Below are 22284 nucleotides of genomic sequence, written 5' to 3'. Positions count from 1 at the left end.
CTTTATATGCAGACAGAAAACATGGGAGTACTGAAAACAGCTGTATACTAGGTGCTGAAAAGCTGCAAAAAGTGCAGACCCAACCTGCATTAGCTGCATGAACTGAAAGAAACGCTAGTTGGGTTAATTTTCAATTTGCCACAGGTGCGTTGTTTTGATTCGCACGTTCCTATTCGTTATTTTAACATTTTAACCCCGTTATTTAAACACAAACCTTAAAAATCCTTGCAGTATAGTGTTATAGAAACTACTTTTTGCACAGCAGTAGTGCTGATATTTCTGAAAAAAAGCTTGCAATACATACTACTTTCCACAGAAAAAGAATTTGGTTTTTATATTAGTGATATTAAATACATTGTTCATTTAAAGCCATTTGTTCATCACATGCTTAGACAGGTTCAATGCCCAACGAGCTACATAAGAATGTAATTTCGGTTTGCCAGTTCTTGATAGAACAGATGCATTTGCTACAGTGCATTATGAAAAAAATAATGAAAACCTTCATATAACAGCATCCATTTAATAATCATTAATAGTACAAACACGCTCCACAAGTTAATGCATTCCCAAAGTTTAAACTGTGTCCCATTCACTGCAGATGTGATTGCAATATGGTAACACAGCAGTTGAAGATGGATCCCTGTTGTTTACCAGATGACAATTTTAGTTCACTGTCGTCTCCTGTGCATTATTGCCAGCGTTTCTACAAGAGTAATAAGCCCCAGTGAGGTCTTTGTATTTTCCCTGAAGCCTTCCTCTAAGACGATGTCCTATTTTTATTGAAAGACATAGAATCAGTATGTATGTATAAATATAATATTTATGTATTTGCAGCAGTTTTCCAAAAGGTACTATCCACTGTAAGCCATAGAATGGCTTGCTTTGATGATTATGCAACTGTCACGATCGGGATCCTTCCTCTTAAGGGCGCTCCGTATTTTAGTTGAATACTGTATGTGCACCTGCCCCCTGTATTGTGTCCCCTTATTTAAGCCTGGCGCTCTCACTAGTCCTGGCACAGCATTGTGAGATGGACGCCCGGAAGCCCGTCTACCAACAGGTCCAAGAAAGACCCAACGGCATAGGCTTCATCATGGCGTCCTGACCATCTGAGTCCGGGGCTCGGCGAGCCTGGTCTTGTTACCTTCGTTTTATTTGCTGTCCCTGTTCCGGATCCCGTTCTGGATTTTAACCCTGTTTCGTCTCGTCTTGGATGGATCCCCTGGTTTTGGACCCTGGATTCCCCCATTTGGACTGTCTGGATCCTTTTGCCCTTGCCACGCCCCCCGAGCACCGGATCACCGTCGTCACGCCCCCCTGTGTGTCTACCTGTCCTGAACCTCTACGTCTTTTCCCTGTTGTCCTTCTCCACTTACTTCCGGATTATACCATCTGTATAGGGTCCTGAACTACAGCAACCAGTCGATCACAAAGTTAGAATATGCAGTCCCAGTCTAATTTTGGCCAAAACCTGAACGACGTTACTGCACAATATACAGTATGTGCTCTAATAATATGATCTTCCGCTCACTTCTCCTTACAGTGTGCTTTCTGGAAGTTGGAAAGCAAAGGCCTAATAATGATCTTTTTGTTTTTAAAGCTTGTATGATTTGTAGTCTGTGTTAAAATGTCTGCATCTAAAAATGCAGATGCAACTAATTTAATAACCGTGTCACTTCGTGGAAAGGAAGCTGTGAAGGTTTATTCCACATTGAAAACTACAAAGAAGAAGCACATCGTTTTGGTTGTTGTGTTAATCTTTATTCGTTCCTTGGCAGTCAGCATACACTGATGCAGCTCGCCCTCTTTATCATTTCATGGAGAGTTTCTATGCAACACTGGGCTGTGGGTATACATAGTTTATGAAACAATTATCGACAAATAACTGCTATTTGTTTAAATTCCTTATTGCCACCTCCAAACAAATTGTAAAGGCTTCTGCCTTGCACTTGTGTTCTTATGACTCATATCTCAGCCTTCCTTTTTTTATGTCTCACATTGAAGGTTTCGCAATTTAAAATATTTGTCGATATTTTAAAAAGATTTGTAAAAATGAAATTGTGACTGACTCGAGATGTACCTTTTGGGCAGTATTATGACTGAGGACCACTATCCCCATGCCATTTCTGCTATATCACTCACAAATATTTATTGTCATGCCACAGCAAAAGAGAAATAAACAGGAAGCAACTTCCAGGAAGCAAATTGTTTGAAAATGAATAACAATATACTGTATGCGCTCCCAAAGATGGAACCTTTTTACATTGCTGATCAAGTCAAGTATCGACACAGAATAAGAATTCTAAGACTTCAAACAAGAAAATGACTAAGCATTGTAGCCACAGAAAACACCGTATTCATCTAGTGCCGTTAGTCTGAGAATTCAATAAAATAAAAATAGAAGTGTGTGCTAAAATATAAAATTAGTATCATAAGACTATGACTATTGCATATCATTAGCTAAATAAAGGCAGGGTGATTTGCTTTTTTGTAACAGAAATGAATGCCCTCTGAAACCACTTATTTCATGAATCTTGGAGCAGAGACATGTAATAACTCTGGAGACCTATTTGGAGATATTTGTATTCCTTTCTCTGCTCTCCAACTGCTCAATTGACAAAGGGGAGTGAATTAAACCTAAAGGCAGAAACCTCTTCTTGGTATACCCTTAGGATTTGGACCATGGTCTTCCAAAAACTGCCATTCCTCCCGTCAAGCTTGTTTAGATTTAGTGTCCTTCATCTAAGTTGTCTTCCCTAATAAAAGATCTTGAGTGCTTATTTAATAATAACATACTGGGATCAAGAAAGGGTCTCAACTGTAGCTCCAGATTCAATTAAGGGGAATAAGAAAAGAAGCAAAGGGCTGCTGGGGTTGTGAGTCTTTGTATTTTTCATCAGCTTCTGATTGAATTTCTGCTTCGGTGCTTAAACAGAGGACACTGTGTCACCAGGCAAGACGAAGCCAATGATTATCAATGGATTCTCATTCATTATTTTTTATGCCCACTGCCTAGCGCTTTAGTGTTAAACAGGGCTCATCAGTTAGTGATGCCTGATTTTGAAGTATCTCTTCCATTAGTACTCACATTCAGAGCAAACATCAATCTAAGCCCTAGTTTACAACTAATGTATGAGTATGACTGTGGCTGCCCAGTTTGAGTTGCTTTTGAAAACAAAGTATTGCTTCTTCATGGTAATAGAAAACTCCAAGTCTTCAAGAAACTGGGGAAAACTCACCCTCAGGTATCTAAAGAGTTTTGTCAGCTGTACAGTGACATCTGTAATATCTAAGGAGTGTCCTTCCTTCTCTCTGCCACACAAAATACTCAGTATGTACATTATCCCCATTTTTCTCGTGTCAAAATACAAATGCTAGAAGTGGTGATCCTTGCAAATGCCCCCAGTAAAATCTGTTAAAGTTAAAGAAAAGACACATCTACCCCTTAATTTATAATGTAATATTTACTTATGGTTCACTTTGAACTAATTACGATTAAGTCTAATTTCACTCAATTTGTTTTCCTGAAGCAGATCTTGTCATATGTAAGAGACACAAACTGGACTCTCCTAACTTTGTGAATCATGCAGGGCCTAATGTTGATGCCACTGAATCACTTTGTGATAGCTTTTCCTTCCTTTGCCAGGTGCTAGAAGTTCAAAAGGAAGAACATACAGTAACTTTAGCTATTTGAAACTTCATTTAGTGCATTTAATTTTCCGTTTCATTATTTAGACTGGTTATGAAGCTTTGCTTTAACATTAAAGGAAGAAAACAATTATATAGAGAACCTACTCTCTCGTGAGCTAAAAAGTATTAGGTGCAAAGTGAGAGTAAGATTATTCTTATAAGGAAATTCATGTTTTTCTTTTTAATAACTGCATTCTCGAAAAAAAAAACTAATGAAAAAAAGGCACAAATAAATGTAAAGTAGTCACCACTGTTGCTTTAATAGTTCTTTAATGGAAATTTTAATGATTCTTTCCTGCAACCTTTCAATGAAGCTTTAAATGCAATGCAATTAAATCCTAATGTGAGCCAACTCTCTTTCAGCATGTGGCAATGGCCAGTGTGGTGAGTTATGCTAAGTACAGTGAGTTAACCTTATCCAGTCCTGGAGAAACTTATTAAGTTGGTTTGAACAGACCATAACAGGCCACATAAAGGACTATTAACATAGTCTTTTAACATTATCTTTAGAAACTTATTCTTTACCTTTTTTTTTTTGGATGGTAGAAAAAAAACAACAAAAACATAACAAAACTATGCACTGATACAACCATTAGCATCCCAAGCGCCTCATTTTCTTTTTTATTAAAACCCCCTCACCCTTCTTTTCAGTCCTGCAGCCAAAATTTTTATCTCTGGTTCTGCACAAAACGCACTTTGATAGCACTTTGAGTACCAGTACAGAGTAATTGTTCTGCAGCTCTACAATACTCGTTAAAGAAAAGTCTAAGGTTCAGTTTAGATTGTTTTTCTTCAGTATGAATTAAGAAAAAAATAACAAGTCATATCTTCTTTTCCAGTTAATACTAACAAAATGCTATTTAAATTAAATGTCTAACAATTCAAAAGCATTCATGGTATTGTTAATTAATTTAAGCATGCTTTAGTGAGGCAAATTGCTTTTTGTTATCCAGGGCAACAAAATTAATCTAAAATTAAAAATACATATATACTGTATAGCTATTCTGAATGGGATGTTAGTATGAACTCCATTTCGTTCTTTCAAATGGTAATTGAAAAACATTCAGATACAGGTCTTTAAAAGTTGAATTTCACAATCAATTTATTTCATTACTCACATATATATTAAAATTATTTGTATTTGTAAGATATGTCTGAGAATATAAAACACCTAGCACAAAAAGAGTTTAGAAAATTAATTACTAAACCCCATCATCTATAAATGATGATTAACTTCAAAATGTAATTTTGCTTAACATATTGTAAATGGAATTCTATTTTTCCCTCAAGATAAACCATCTTAAAATTAATGTACAGTACAACTGTGTTTAATGCCAAGGATAGGTACAGTCCAACACCACACTTGTTATTCTGCATTTTTTAGTGTTTTTAAAGCAAAACCTTTATTTTCTTGTATTCCTACTGAAAAATGAGTCACAACAGCATTACATAGGTACTTTGACTCTAAGGTTTGTATTTCACACGTCTTCATATTAATATTGATGCTACTGTAGTATTCTAAAATTTCTCCATGAGAAAGGAAATCAGAAAACAACCCAACCTTAATGACCACAACCCCAAACATAATGAAATGTATACTGTAGCTCTGACTTTTGCCTATCCTGTCAAACTCATTTTGTAAAAAAAAGAAAGAGAGGTAATCTATTCCTTGGGGACAATAACATCATACCTCTAGAAAAGCAATTTAGATTTAGAAAAGCTCATAATGCCACAAAAGCCTTAATTTAATCTCAAGTGATTCTATCCAAAGGATAGGAGCCATATGGACCTTGTTTACAGACTAAACACTCAAGCTGCGATATAGTCATTGTTAGGATGGGGCAGACATCATCAAGTAGAAGTAGCTATTATATCACATTATACAGCACTGGATACATAGCAGAATCTAGCTGTACATAATCATATTTTAAAGACCTAATGCCTGTGGCAGCCAGCAAAACTCAGTCCTTGGCCTCATAGCTCTGGCATTTCATAAATAATTTGCCAAAGCTGAAAAATGACTCCAGTATTTGTATGCCAGTCACTTGTGTCTTAAAACGGCCGTCCCTCGTTTGCTGGATGTTCAAAATAAATTTCAGATATATTTTAATAATACAGGAAATTGGTTTTGTGATGAATAGCTGCAGGGTAAACATTGACAAAACCAGTGTCTTGATGTTCCCTAGTTATCAGCATGTTGTAGGTAGTGAAAATCTGCTGCCTGTTAAAAACATGGACTGTAGGTGCTGTCCTGAAAGAGCAGGCGTGTTTTTTTCTTTTTCTGATGCCCAAGCTTTGCCGAGGACCCTGAATTAAAATTCCATCTACATGTTGGTTCTGTTGATAAAAAAAAAAGCCAGTCGGGAAATTGGCTACCCTGCAAAAATCTTAAATCAGGTTTAAGCCCCAAGGAGAGAATGACAGCAGTAAATTGCATATAACGTCTTGTACTAGATGACACTAGTGCGTTGGTTTGACAGGCTCAGTGAACTTTTGGAACATTATGGACACGTATGGTTCTTATCACCACTTGCAACCTTTTTAGTATCTTTCTGTTTTCAAATAACAAAGATTGTCATGAAAACCAACCAATCTGATATCCTGGAAATTCAGCTCATTCTTGACTGGATATTTATCTTTCACGCTGAAGATAGAGAACTTATAAAGGCACCACTTTTTTGCTACAGGCAAAATGACCTGAAAGTTGAAAGCAATCTTTTTCTTAAACCTCAGATCTTTTCCTCTTTTTATCTCTGTGTAATAGAGTCAGCCCTCTTGTTGAATCACATAAACATAATTTCTTTGACATAAAAAAAAAACATATAAATTTGAGCAACTTTAATGTAACATTACCTCTGTAGGTATTGTTACAGCTGCTGCCTCTTATAAAAACAAGAAGAAAATTCCTTTGATCTTAAGAGATGTTTCCGTATTCTTATAATTTCATTAACTGAAAGTTTGCTTTGTAGTCTTAATCCAGTTTAGTTTTGGGTCAGTAATAGATAGACAGAGATTAACTACGTATATTGAGCAAGCCTACAAAGTCTCATCTCGGAACTACCAGATCTGATAGGATTCTAAAGGTATGTTAAAGAAACTCTAGGCTACCTACTGTCACTGCAATACAGAATTGTAAATACTTCTGTCATATCCAATTTTCTTTTTATATCATTTATCTTATTTCACTTTGGCTTCTGCAAATATACAAAAATGTGCCAAAATGTTCAAGGTAAGGAATGTGCACTTGTTAATTTGCACACACAAAGGTGAAGTTAGAATCCATCAGGTGACCCACACAACATGTGACTTTTAGGAACTTTTTAAAATCCAAATATTTTACTTCTCTTTGAGTTATGTTGCTGAAGTGTTCCTAGGTACTGTCCTATTCTTTCAAGCTGTTTTAAAGGTTATGCATTACATACTGTTTGACTGTATGATACAGCACTTTTGTTATTTCTTCTGTCAGAATCCATATACTACACAGAGTAAGAGGAAAGACACGTCAGTGTATAATCGCACAGTGTGACTTAGGGTCACAAGACAATTGATCCATACTGCTAGTTTTGTATTATGGTGTACATCAACCGTGCAAAAATAAGATGATTGGGTATTACAGCAAGGTACAATAGCACAAAGTGGTGTGTGTTTAAAAATGGTTCTGGTATTGGTATATAATTTAGTATGTCATTTTCATTATTGTCCTCATTCTTGCCCATTACACTCTTTTGTAAGACTCATGCATAGGATGGACTATAATTTCACACAATAATAGATTGTTGAGAGAAAAAGGTGTTATTTAAGTGAAAAAAAATAAATTGCTGGTCTGAAGCAAAAACAACAGCAAATGGAAAAAAGAATTCTTACCATTTGCCCTTGTAAAAACAAATTAATTTATTTCCCTATGAAATTTATTTATTTATTTATTTATTTATTTAGTTTTTAGTTTATGACCTTATAGTGTCTGAAGATTACATGTTGAGAGTCCTAGGTCTACCAACGCAGACAAACTCCCGGCCAAGTTAGTCACATTTCTGAATAGACCTGGCATTTCTCAAACAGTAAATGTCTAAAAACAATGGGGAAGAATGAAGGAGAACTGTTTTACCATATCATTCAGGCTTTCTGTTGGGCAAACAAGATTGACTTTGGACTGTATCTGGCTGGTTTGAGAAAAAGAAAAAGGAGAGAGTTGTCCAGGGTGCTGATCGCTGACAAACATCAATCCCCTATTGCATTTCTCATCAGATCTCATCAGATCAATGACAGATAGAGAGTGGACATTCTTCTCATCAAACTAATTTGGTTCTGTTCCTCTATATTCACCCAGTCATCACTTGTTTCATAGGATACAAACCCACCTTATGTCTGAAATCTTCTGGAAAGCCCCTCTCTGGAAGGGGGAAATGTAAAAGAGGCATTATACTGTATTTAACGCACATGTCACATATAGTTGAATGTGCTGAGAATGTGTAAACTCTAAACAGGCAGGCTGCCCAAGCTGGAACTAAACCCACTACCACCTGTGAGGCAGTGATGCTTACTTCCATGCCACTAAAAATGAAATAAGCCATTGCATTCACGAAAAGTGCTTTGCAAAAGAGCACACTAACAAAACGTTCTTCCCGAATCATATTGCTAGACAGTCGGAATAATTCCATTGCTACCAATGTAAATGTGTATTCATTGTGAAAATGGAAGTAAAACCTGGTTTCAAATCTTCCAATTGGATTAAGTAGAGATTCATGAAAGGTATAAAATAATGGAACCATGCTTTCTAGTGTATTTCCAGTGCAGTGTATGTAATTATGTATCATGTTAAATTGCTTTGACATTGCTATAAACATATACATTACAACACTTCTACTACAAAACATAATTATAAGTGAAATATTATTTTATCACATAAAATAAGAATTTAACTTATTATTTGTTTTTTATATAGAAGGTATACTACAGCATACTGTATGTGCATGTATAGTTTCCATGTGTGCTTTGCAAATTATTATTATTATTATTGGTATTAATAATAATAATGATATAATATATCCTTCATTCAATTCTTACATGTTCTGACTATTTCACAAGGGAACACACTCTTCTGGGAAAATCTGATTACGTTCCTGGTTAGACAAAAGAAGGCTGAACTGTGACAACAGCTTTGCAAAAACCCTAGAGAATCATAAGCTGAACATTTTCCCCTTCAGAAAATTAAGGATCTGTCTATCCCACTTATTTTCACCGGCTCATTTCTTAAATCCTCTTATCGGAGAATCTAAACATTCTTTTTCCGCAATCCCTGTGCTCATGTCTGTTTTCATTTTAATTGTTAGGTTTACTTAACAGATTATGGTCTTACTTTTGAGTTTATGTATCTGTGGTGTGTTACAGTATATCTTTATTAATGTTGATAGCTATGTTTAGGTTTTAAAAGCACACCTAATTTTGTCTTTGGGGGGAAATTACCCATATACTGTGTGTGTCACATACTGTATGCTTTCACCAACATGCGTTGCTTTTCCACTGGCAGTGTGCTATCAAAAGGCCCCAGGTTATTATCTTCATTATTGTTGTTATTTGTTTTTATTGAATCCTAAAGCCAGCAACCAAGTGATGGGCAAGTCACTTATATAAACCAGTTCTGTTAACCTGTACACTTATACCGAATAACTCTTTTTTCTCTCTATGATACAGTACTTTTCATGCATTCTTCTGCTAATCATGTGTGTTTGACGAGGGTTCACTATGTGACTGAGCACACACAGAAAGCTCTGTGGATTCAAGATTCAGCCTTTTCGCTAATGAACTTGGCAAACTTTATCTAGCCTCCTCAGGTGACATTTTTAATGACCTTGAAATGATCATTCTGGATGGTTGTTCTCTGTTTGTTTATGAGTATTTTTTTTATCCATTATGAGTTTTCAAGATGTCTTAAAATATTTTCAGTGTGTCAGAAATATCTTTGTAAAAGAACATGTTATTGCTCTTTGAGCTCAGCTGGATATCTTACATAACCTTATACAATTATTTGAGATTTTACAGAAAGACCTTTTGTTTCATACTGCTTTTACTGCAACTCTTTGTTCTTTGTCATCTACTGGATGAAGGAACCCATGATAATTTTGTTTTTGCATTATTCCTGCTATTTTTACACATGCCAAACATTTTATAATCAGATTACATTCTGTCACATTTTGGTTTTAATGCAGAAAGTATTTTTTTGAATGCAGATGTCAAAAACATTGTTCTGCAAGGTTTTCTGGAGCTGAATTAAACAAAAGTGTATTCTAAAGAGTTTCGTAAGCAATAGGAGAACCATAATAAACTAGAAGTGCTTAATATACAAGAAGACTGCAATTTCAAAAGATTAGGAAATGTACGTCTGCTATCAATTTGTTTTATGTCGTATTGGCAAAACATATTATTTGGAATATCTGAATTATTTTTCAAATGTTTATTGGTTAAGTTAACATAGTCTGTCAGAACAATTTAAGTCTTTTAAATGAAAGCTCAGGAAAAGGTCACATCCTCACCTCTCCCACTTCCACTTACCTACATATAAATACCTCAGCTTTGGTTAAACTGACTGCATGTTTCACATCCTTTCCTCCTTCTTATTGGTCTCTTAAAAAAGGCTTTGGACAGGCTTGCCCTCACAGAATCATTCTTTCTCTTACCCAGGTGAGTTACACCACTAAAGCAAACTAATTTATATCTCTCCTCCACTCCGTCTTAATCAGTGCTTGACAGAATGACAGAAAGAAAAGAAATTAAAGCAGAAATACCACCAATGTGTGCACATAATTTACTGCTAGAGTCAGAAGGATCGCGGAAAAGGATCCCAACGCTTGTATTCATAATATCCAGGATGTACTTTGTTGCTGCATAATGTGCTGAGTTTTAGCCTGTTGAGATTTGTGCATAAATGTATAGCCTCAGGCTTTATTCAGGCAAAGCTGAAACAAACCCAAATACACTATTGCAAAGCTTGACTGCGTACTGTATATTGCAGTGCGAGAGTGTGTAACAGTGATCTCTTTTCTGATCACAGACAAAAGGAAACAGTGTAGCATTTCCATTTTGAAATGAATTTCAAGATAAGAAGGTATGATTTCTTTTATGCGTTTTCTACTTTAAATCTTCAATCTTGATTATTCATTTTCTTATATAATTTGTTCACTTATTGTTGATCTTTTGACACAGAGATTGTTTTGTCACACAGAATATGAAAAAGACCACTTTTCTAAGCAAATTTGTCACAATGTAAATCTGTAAATAGATTTTGTTTTTCCATATTCTTATTCAAATACTGTAGATATTGCCTAGAACCACAAATATTCCAGAAAAAAAGCTCTGTTTTCTATATATGCACTGTTAAAAAATACTGCAGCAAGTGTCAATAACAAGTTTAATTTTACATTTGGGAGCTGTTTTTTCCTGAGAACTATGGTTTTCACCTAGTTAAATTTATGTACTATATGTCTCTTTATGCTCTTTTTCTCTACAGTATTACCATTTCATAAAATTGTGAATTAAAGCTATATCTATTTTTGACAGTACGTACCCCACGTCCTGCACAATTTGTTAGGGTTGCGGTGAAGTTCAATTTTGTTGATGAAATCCCAGAATGAGACAAGAAACATATGTCCATCTCTGTCATGCTGCTAAAAAGAAATAAATCTTGAATTTCACCAAGAACATAGTGACAGGTGATAGCTCCAAGTTGATTTTTTTTACACACAAGTGTTTTTTCCCAGTCTTTCCCATTTTATGAAATTTCTGACACTTTCTTCTTTGCAGAAGTGGGCTCATTTTAAGCAGCTGCTGCATTCATTCACACTGCTTTATTAAAAATGCATTCCTCCGACTTGTTCTTTATTTGTTTGTCTTGCCCTGCAGAGTTGTGACATCTCACCTCTTGATTATGAATATGGCAAAGCAACCTATTTATAATTAAACATCTGCTGCATATATTTTGTTCTCTCTCTCCCTTTTTTCACCACAACTATATATTTATCTTCAGTTCTTCTCTGTTGTTTCCTTGAGTGCTTTCTCTTCTTTATCTGGGGCTTCACACGTTCCCCTTTTCACCCCCTTGCTAGCTAGATGTTAAATATTTAACAAAGGTACTGTATATCATATAACCAGGATGCAACTTCTTTCATCAGCTGAGCAATTATCATTATTGTTGAGGTATAAAACCAATTTGGTCATTTGTAGCTTAAATGTCATTAGCATGCACAACCTCTCATTATTTTGCATGGCTAAATTAGCCATTTAACATCTTTTTTTTGCTTTCAAATGGCCTTCATTCTTTAATGAACGCTACAGGACATGACAGCTAATTCTAATCTTGAAATAGCTTCCATAGTTGTCACAGATCTGATAGCTTTTGAGGCTGTGCTGGTTTAATTAGGATGTCACGTAAGTAAGACCCCCGCCAACTGAAATGTAGAATCCCACCAAACAAGATAAAAAATATTAACACATTTTCAAAAGGCTTTGTTTTGTCTGCTTCAGACAATACTTTCAACGGAGCAAAATTGTAGTCTGGTGAACCAGTCAATCATAGAATCGAAACCACAAGGAAAGAAGCTTAGATTTTGTTTTCTGTTCACCTATTAGGTTCTAAATAAGATCTCAAAAAAGCATCTGTCATTACCATGAAAGCTCATCCATGGGTGCCAAACACAAAACAAAAAAAATATATGTTGAAAATGTATTTTATATACAGTACGACACCACATGGACTACTTCCCCATTTGGCACCTCTGTGAGCAAATTGTACATCTCATTCTTTTATTGAGTTTGCCCACAGGGAATGTCTAGAGCCCTGTCTTAAAAATATATGTTTTCATAAACAGTGCTCAGTAAACAACATTAACAGTTGAATATGTTTCTAAACAAGTACGATGCTGAATACACTTATCTTAGCCTGTACTTATAACCATATGAGAACTGTCCAACATGTTTTAGAACGCCATTCATTCGAAATAAATGCATTACTTTCAAAGTCAATGAAAACAACAATGAATTGTGTAATAACTATGTTAATACAGGTTTAATTATGCCTTGGATTTAAAATTTCATCCAAAACATTTAGATAATATTCTAGAATGTAGAAATTATAGTGAAATATTTTGTTTCTTTGAGTTCAGCACTGTTTTAGGAACTACAAAGGATGCAGTATGTCTTTATTATACAATGTGTATGTGAAACTAGTGAGTTTCTATAATATAAGAACAGTGGAAACATCGAGGTAGTGAGTAAGATAACAATCAATGTGCCTGAATTTGGAATTCTCAAGGTTCAAAGTGAAATTGCATAAAATGTACAAAGAAAACCGTGTATACTGGGTCTTTCATTTACAAGACGTTTTTTTTTGTCAATGTTTAATAGCATGCTACAGTACATTCATATACTGTTGCTTGATGTCAAAGGTCAGATGAAGTTTAACTACAAAAAAAGATTCTGTCTGTTTAAAACAATTCATAAAGGCTACTGCAGCTTGAATTTTTTATCAGAGAAAGGATGGACTGCATTTATGAATACTGTATTTTTACTTTATAACAAAGCACATTTTTCTTCTGGTGTGCAATGAATTAAAACAATGTACTTCGTCGGTTTTCTATCCCAGTGGACAGCTTCTGCATTTGAACAAAGTGAAAGCAGACTGCAGAAGTCACCAACTGTCTCTTCATAGAAGACAATGTAGAAATGAGCTTCAGCTAATGAATTTGCGGAATATTAAAAAATATGATTATTAGAACATTTGGATTTTTCATGCAGAATCATTGCAATTGAATTATTGGTTACACAATAAAAGTTACCAAATTTAATCTATCACCTAGTAACTCTAATAAGAAAATCAATTGGGGCTTAGAATGCTTTTCTCTAATTGAGAAATAATCTTACCATGAGAAGCAGGTGTATCTGCAAGATGTAGTGGGATCATTTAGACTAAACTATTTAAGATATAAATTACCTTGCTTATTTCATTAGGTATGTTTCTTGTAAGTGCTAGGGGTTCATTTAGTGAAGTAGATAACAGTTAGCATTAGAAAATTATAATTGCTTTCTGGAGAGCTGCCTATCAGATCCTGAAATAAGCTTATTCGAATATGTCTGGTAAAATATAAAAATAAGGTTTGTCAAAATGTTCTCTCACTTGTATTGCATTTTACAAGGCAGACAGGGTCAACTAGAAGACTAAATCACAGGTCATAAACAGTTGTGTTAATGTGAGAATTTCAGTGTTAATTGACAAAATCTTGGAAAAACTCATCTCAAAAGCGATAAAAGACAAGTCACTGACCAAGGAACTCTTGGGAGACTTATTGAAACATTGAGGTCAAGGAGAAGGCATTACACACACTCCTGCTGACTCAACCACCATCTGTATGTGGATCCCGGAAGAACTTAAACAAAAAGCAATGCTGTTCTCTCTAATGTCTCTCCAACTGGTTTCACACATGATGGGAGAAATGGAGAGCACTCTTTCACAGGAGTACTGTTGCTCCAGCTCCTCCAGGCATCCTGCATACAGCCAACAGACAGATGAAGATGAGACAAACCCTTATCCTTGGAGATCTGATTTTCCCATCTGGACTCCTGTTAGGCCTGGCATCCATTGGCAAGAAGCTATTGGATAATATCAAAGTCAACTTCAAAAGCCACAATGGGAAATACAATGAAATCAATTAGACAAAACACCAGAAAGATGCCAAGGGAGAAGAACCTTGTGTACTTCTGCAGCTCAAGACTAACAGCTGGCAGTCTATGACATACTGTGAAACTACTTTACATTTCCAGGAAACAAAAAATATGTTTCACCTGCTGTTTTTTTCTGCTTCTCTTTTGATTGTGTATGAGATTTGCATAGTTCTGAGACTGGAGTCCTAAAGCCCCCACAGCAGTTTGAAGATAGAGCTAGCGTTTCTCTTTCTGGGTGAGGTCTGATGTGAAATACAGTACAGTATGTCTCACAAAGTGTGTACTCCAGAAAAACTAAAACTGCAGATATTGCACATTAGAAACAAGATGGAATCTCAGATCCAACACTGATTTACTTTAAATATTTCTTGCTAAATGCTACTTACCAAGCAGGTAAAAATACAATTCCTTATACGGTAATTACATCATTACAGTCTTTAAACAGGTAAACAGGCATGCACTACATCTTACCTTTGCTGTTGTACAAATGTTCAGTTCCAATTTATTTGAAAATATTCTGCATGGTAAGTGCTAAATGCAGCTCAAAGAAGTTTAAATTATTTAATTAGAAATTCTTGTGCATCATTTAATCCTGTGCAAAACGAATGGGATTGTTTAAATAACTGGCAATTGAAAGGTTAAGAACTATGATCGATGAATACAATATAAAAATGAGCTGTGGTTCTATAGAATAACATCTAGAGAAAAAATATTAGAGAAAAGTAAACAGATCTTTGAGGGTTATTGGCCTGACACATGGTATGAACATTGTGTCTTCTAAAACATCTCAGAAGCTGGCTTTGTATGATGAACATTTAGCAGCTACTGTATACTGTAAATCTACAAGAGTTTATAAAGAACCAAATTAAGACATTTTGTGTATACAGAATTTGGGTATTACCTTTTTGATGTGTCTTAATCTGCAGTTTGATAATGAAAGACTAGCAATAAAATTTACTGAAGAAAGTGCATACTATTAAGAATCAGAGTAATGATTCCTTGCCTATTAGAGATGCAAACTGCATATAGGCCAATTCACATTTTTAGTAACCACAAAGCCATTTAAAAGATAAATTGTCTGCAATTAAACAAACATTGGAATATTTAGCTGCAATTTGCAGCTTTACTTAATCTTTAAATATTTTGCAAGAGATAAATAACACAATCTGGACATATTAAATTATATCTAGGATAATTATTTTCATAAAGGTACGATTTTAAGTAAGCATAACAATAAGTTAAAAAAAGTTTATTAGCAAGAAGTAACTACAGTTAAGTGATATAAAAAATGTTAATGTATGCCTTTATAGGCTCCTCTACAGTCTGAATTTAAAGCGTCCATTGTAACATGAAGAATGGCAAAAAATTACTTATCCCTAATGAAGATATGCTTCAGATAAAACTGTAACATATCTATTATTAACTATACTCCCAGTCCTGAGGCCAACATAAGCTATGATGGCCTTAGTTCTGGTGTCTCTGATAGACAACACTGCAGCAAATTCATTCTCCACGTTTTTAATCTGTAGTTTCACAGGGTTCAGATTTTATTTCACTTGATGAGCCCAGATCTGCATTTATAGCACAGGGATCACTAAGTGCAGGGTAAAAGTTTGCAGTTCTCAATAACACCGGCTATACTACATTCTGCAATGTGGACAGGGTCATCAAAAATGACTTTTAATAATAGTTATTGTCCTGTGTCCTGTAAGAAACTGGCAGAAAAACTTGACTTGCACTTGTGTGTCCCTTCTCCTGTTTAATATACATTATATAAGATTTTGAAATTTGTAAGTCTCGGTATGGGAAAACAGTTCCTTTTACTGGTCACTGCTCTCAATTTAAATGGAGCTTTCCTTAAACCAATATAATCAAATATAATTAAATAAAATCAAATTTTCACCCGCTAATGACAAATTTTAGTTTTCCACAATGACAATGAAAATCCGGGGTGCAGTCCAAAATCCAAAAACCGGGTGATCCATCCAATACAAGACAGGGTTAAAATCTGTAGCAGCATCCAGAACAGGAACAGGAGATTAAAAATAGAATGACGAGGCCAGGCACTCCGAGCCCCGGACTCAGCAGGTCAGGACGCCGATCAGAAGCCTGTGCTCTCAAGCCACGGACATACTGTACAGTTGGGTAACTTGATGCTAGGCGGGCCTCCAGGCGTCCATCTTCCAATGCAGAGGCCCGAGCTTCTGGAGCATCGGGTTTAAATAAAGAACGGAACAAGGGGGCAGGTGAACGTGATAATGAACCTAACACAAAAGGGTCGGAGCGCCCTCTAGAGGTGGGATGACGAACGTGACAGTTATAGCATTGGTTTTATGTAATTTCTGGGAGGCACCCAACACCATAACCTTAGTGATATGACTTATGAATTATATACAAAGCATTGGAAGGCAGGTGGGTTTCTAGTCAATGGAAGAAAGGTTCCTTTGGGTACAGTAAAGCTGGCATGAAATACAAGGTGTGTAATTTTATAACTTTTGATTTGACTTGAATCTTGGCAAATTTGAAGCACCTTTATGTTTTAGTTAGAAACACCATTTTCTTAGGGACTCAAAACCACCTGAAGATGTTTTACTGGGCAATAGTCATACAGTAGGTTCCTCCACCCGTTTTCTAACCACTTCATCGAATTCAGGGTCATAAGGGAACCAGAGCCGATCCTGGCAAACTACTGTATTGACACAAGACAGGATACACCCTGGATACCTGTCCATGACAGGGCAAACACAGACAGACAAGTCAGTGAGGTCCTCTGAGTCAATGGATTCAGGGATTTCCTAAATATCGCATATCCTCTTTTTCTTGACTTTTGTAACTTTTTATACCACATACAGTACAAGACATGGATCAGTATTCGAAGCTTGATATTGGAAAGCAAATCATCCAATAAAGTATCATCATCTAGTAGAGTCTTTTGTTTATCACTGTCCTTCACATTGTTCAACTGATTCATCTGTGTCTTCCATACGTGAAAACAACGGTATATTCATCTTTAACTTAAAAACATAGTGAGCAATTTAATATGAAATGGTATGGAGCAGTGTACTGAAATTGCCTACAGCTGAATACACAGAAAAATGGCTTCCAATCAAAATGGGATATGAAGGTGACCACTTCACTGTTCCATTGTGCACAATAACCCTCATAGCATCCTATTATGACAATGGGGGTTCCAATTTGCTGACTTTTAAACAAGCACCCTCAGGTTCATGCAATGCAGATACAGAAAAACTACAAGAATGAAGATTACATTCACAATTGCTGAGTCTTCTTCAAGTGGATTTTTACCTATTGATTTTTCTTTAAATCCTCTTTACGGATTTTAAATATTTGACTTGCATTTCAAATGATTAAGCTGACTCAGACCCATGTCTTAGGCTCCCAGCTATGTTTTCCCCTTTTAAAACATTCATCATCTTGCCATTTACTGTAACTTCTCTGGGAAAGAAATTAAAACTCCATAAAATTAGTCTAGAACGTAATTATGTCTGACGCAATTTGGCAGCCTTGGCTCTGTGGTTTTCAGAAAGAAAAGAATGGACAACCCAGAGGTCCGTGTGAAGAATCTATGAAGGCATTAATCTTAGTTTTATTACTTTAAAACTTTAGAAAGCCTCGTTTTTTTTACCCTGAAAGTATAATTAATGCCCTCTTTTCTTTTCATAGCCAAGCGGTTCAACCGTTTATAAATTTCTTCTGAGATTGTTACAAATAATGACAGATAAACCTAAGTATCTTACTGATTTACTAGATTAAATCTCCTAATGTGGCACTCTGTCTGGTACTGAACTTGCCTCCCATGTTGCTTAGATTATTATATTTCATGTTTCTAAGATTAATTAATTTATCATTTTAGTATGACAGAGACAATTTGCATTTAAGAGGTGCTGTGTAGTTAGTCAAAAGTTTCTTCACAATTCTGTTTACTTAATAATTTATCCTGTGACATCCATCCTCTTGTGAAGCTTGTCATGTCTGTTGAATGCTGAATAGCACTGGAGTGTTTGGAACATTACTATAATTGAGTACAGAGGAATGAAGCACTGTTTGTAATAACAGAACCAAAAAGCAATTTATCCAAAAGTAAATGTTAGAAATGTCAACCTAACCAGTGACTGTAAGACATACGCTATGAATCAATGTTAAAAAAAGCCTGAAGTGTTAACGATTTAAATCAAGTCTCAGCATTGCATGTCTTTAAATTAAATACCTCTGACAAACAGACAGACTGAATGTTTACATACATTTTCATTAAAACCCTTCACATTCACAAAACAAATTTGAGAATGAAGTGTGATTAACTACCAATGCCATAACGCATTGCTTCATGTAAAGAAAGATTTTTGCTTATGTAAAGAAAGATAATTTATTGTGAAACAAAATAATAAACACACTTAAAGCTGCTCCAACCCAGTAACACACAGCACACAGATATAATAAAAGTCACCATCTGTTAATCAGACAGAAAATAAGGAGTATAGAATAACAAACATGGTAGTGCAAGGAGAGCTGCAGAATGAGCTGTTCTGCTGCGCTTTCAGGTGATAAACATCAGCTGTTGATTTGCGCAGCCTCCCTTATCTGAATGCTGAACATCAAGCCTTGCAAACTTGCCTCACTAATCTAAGGAAGGAAAAAGAAATTGAAAATGTGTGAGCTTGGAGTTTACTTTAACATGCAACAGGTTCACACCCATCCTAAAATAGGAAAAAAAGGTCTACCTTGAGACACTTTTGGTCTTTACAAATCTGCAGATGTCCTGATTTATCACTTTCGTCCCACACTGTATGGGAGTTTTTCACATCTTTCTGCCCATCTCTAAAATATCATAAGTAGTAACAGGTGAAGAAGTTTCGTGTCGACTTCAAAATCCTCATACTCATCTACAAGGCTCTGCATGGCTTGGCACCTCAGTACCTGCCTGAGCTACTATCATCCTACTCCCCACCTCGCAACCTTCGCTCCTCTAATTCTGGTCTCCTTACTGTCCCCCAAGCACGTCTACACTCTGTGGGTGACAGGGCCTTCTCCTGTTATGTCCCAAAACTCTGGAACTCTATCCCTATGGATACCAGAGAGTCACCTTTTCTAAACTCCTTCAAATCCTGACTCAGAACCTTCTTCTTTAGAAGGACCTTTACTGAACTGGTTCTGTTATTTACCCCTTTGCTCCTACCACATTCAGTACAGTTCTGTCCCCTCTCATTGTGTGTTTCCCTTGTGCATATGTTGTGTATTTTTGTTGTTGTTGTCTTTCTGTAAAGCACTTTGAGAAGCCACCTTTAAAGGCGTTATGTAAATAAAGTGTATTATTATTATTATTATTATTATTATTATTATTATTATTATTATTATTACTATTATTGAGAGAGACAATTGAACAAAGAACCACAAAATATAAATCACAACATTAGGGTCAGGCAAGATGTTAAAACTGTACACACCAAATAAAACATTCAGATTTAGTTATTGTTTCATGTGTCTGAAGCCATTAAACCCATGGTACTGGGCTTGGAACATAAAGGAGAAATTCAATTTTCACAATCCTACGCAGGCTAATATTCCTTACAGAAAATTATTAATATTTACTAATACTATCACAGAGCCTTCCAAGTGTGTCTATAAAAGTGAATATATATACAGTATATTGATTCAGCGGGCTCTGTATTTTTGTTGTGCATTTGGGATTTCTTTGGATTTTTTCTGCTGTCACAGCGGATTTCAAGAGGATTTGCAGTTGTATGTAATTGGAATACAAAATATCCTTAAAGAATCAAATTATAAATCTCAAGAGACAGTCACTGATACAGTATGTTTGACCTTTGTAAAAATCCCTCTGGATTTGTTGATAATAAAACCTAGAATTTCAGATTTTATATGAAATTAAATTGTTTAATGGCATGAATAATTGTACTGCTATTGTATCAATTTACAAAGTATTTTTAGACATGAATGGATTTGCAATTTGACACACATAGTACAGTACATATGATCTTTTTTAAAGACCTTTGTCAATATAAAAAGGTGGTAAAGGGAAAAAAAAAACCATTTTTCCAGTATTCTAACAATGTGCATTATTACTATAATACGTTTTGTTGTGATTAGTTGAGTTTTTTTAACCTGAGTGCCTCAAATATTATTAACACAAATGTAAGCATGCTTTATACATAGATTTTCTGTTATTTTACATCTCGTTCCAAAATAAACATTCTTTACAAGGGTTAGACCTGTGAAACACTGACTGTTGCAACAATGAAAAAAAAAACATATTTACACTACAAGAAGCTCAATCACATACAGTATGTATGGTGAGGTGAAATCTCACAAATATCTGCTGAAATTTTGGAAGTTGAGCAGCCTGCAGAAGATCTTGGCAATGATCATAAGAACAGTCATAAATGAAAGGAGCCTATTTGGCCTGTCTAATCCATTTGGTAGCTACTACAGTTGATAATTGATCCAAAGATTTAATCCAGCATTTCTGGAAGAAGCCAAGGGGTTTGGCTTCAACAACATGGCTGGGTAGCTTGTTCCACCCTCCCACCACCCTTTGGGTAAAGACATACCCCCCCATGTTCTCAGTTTTAAATGGACTTTCAATGACAAAAAAGTAACCCGTAATGAAGAAAGGCAAAAGGCTTTGAGAAGAAAGATATAAATGCTCCTATTTAAATGCATGTAGTCTTCCAATGTAGTTTCCAGCAGCTGATACTGTATATTTGAGAAATGACATATTTACTTGTCTTGAAAAATGTTTATATAATTCTGCAGCAGGAATAAATACCTCAGCACTGTGGCATGACATGCACAGAAATTGCCTGAAGGTCCTGAGATAAAGAAGCCAGAGGCAAGGAAGTTTGCTGCCTGGAGATGATTCTACCATTAATTAGCTCTAGGTGGAGGACTTTATTCCAGTTATACTTATATTGATTCCAATTAAGATGAATAAAATGTTTTACTTTGCAAATATGATCTGAATAACCAGGCACGTGGAAAGAAGACACAAGCGGAAAGCAGAATACTTCAGAATAGAGACTTCAGTTGACAAGCGAGCTTGGAATTGTAATCAAAGGCCAAAGGGAGCTGTTGATTCAGACTGCAGGCTGTTGTGCCAAGCCCTGGCTAGAGTTTCTCTCACCCCAAGTAGACCGATGTGTCCCAGTTAGCGATGACATGCAGTAGACACGGTGGCAACGCTTCAGCCATGCAATCTTTGGTTCCGCAGTTTCACAAGCATTTTAGATGAGCATCCTGATGTATCCTTAAGTAAATGCTTACATGCACTCAGCTGGCAGCACACTCTGGAATCACTATCCTCTTTTCTGCCATCACATCAGTTATGCATCCATTTGTACCACCAAGGTCTTTTCGCTTCTCTAGTGGCATAGAGCTTGTAATTGCCTCCCTTTATCAGCTTGTGGCTGGCAGCAGTGAGGAATCTGAGTTTACTTAGGTAAACGGATTGTAAAGTACTCAATGGATAAATAATACCTTTTTGTCGGAGTGAGCTGGAAGTTCTAAGATATACAGTATGGTGTTAGTTACGGGTTTAAGACCGCTACACATTTGCTCTCTTCTCCTTTGTGTGCACAAATTCAGTCCTGGTGCCCATAGTGTCTTGATTTTCACTACCAGATTCAATTAATTCATTTCTTAAATGGATTTCTTTAACAAATTAAGGTGTTTGTGACCTTTTAAACCATGACCTCTTCAGACCATGACCCTCAAGGCTTAAAGTGTAATTCTTACAAGCCACTTTGGAAACAAAGGGAAAATAGATATTTTGTATAAAGAAGGACATTTCTTTCCAGATGATAATTAACCCCAAATGAATATGGAAAAATGCACATTTTATCAGCATCACTG

This window comes from Lepisosteus platostomus, chromosome 13 (assembly GCF_059453375.1).
Source record: "Lepisosteus platostomus isolate fLepPlt1 chromosome 13, fLepPlt1.hap1, whole genome shotgun sequence".
Taxonomy (NCBI): Eukaryota; Metazoa; Chordata; class Actinopteri; order Semionotiformes; family Lepisosteidae; genus Lepisosteus; species Lepisosteus platostomus.
Note: the sequence above shows the minus strand (reverse complement) of the source record.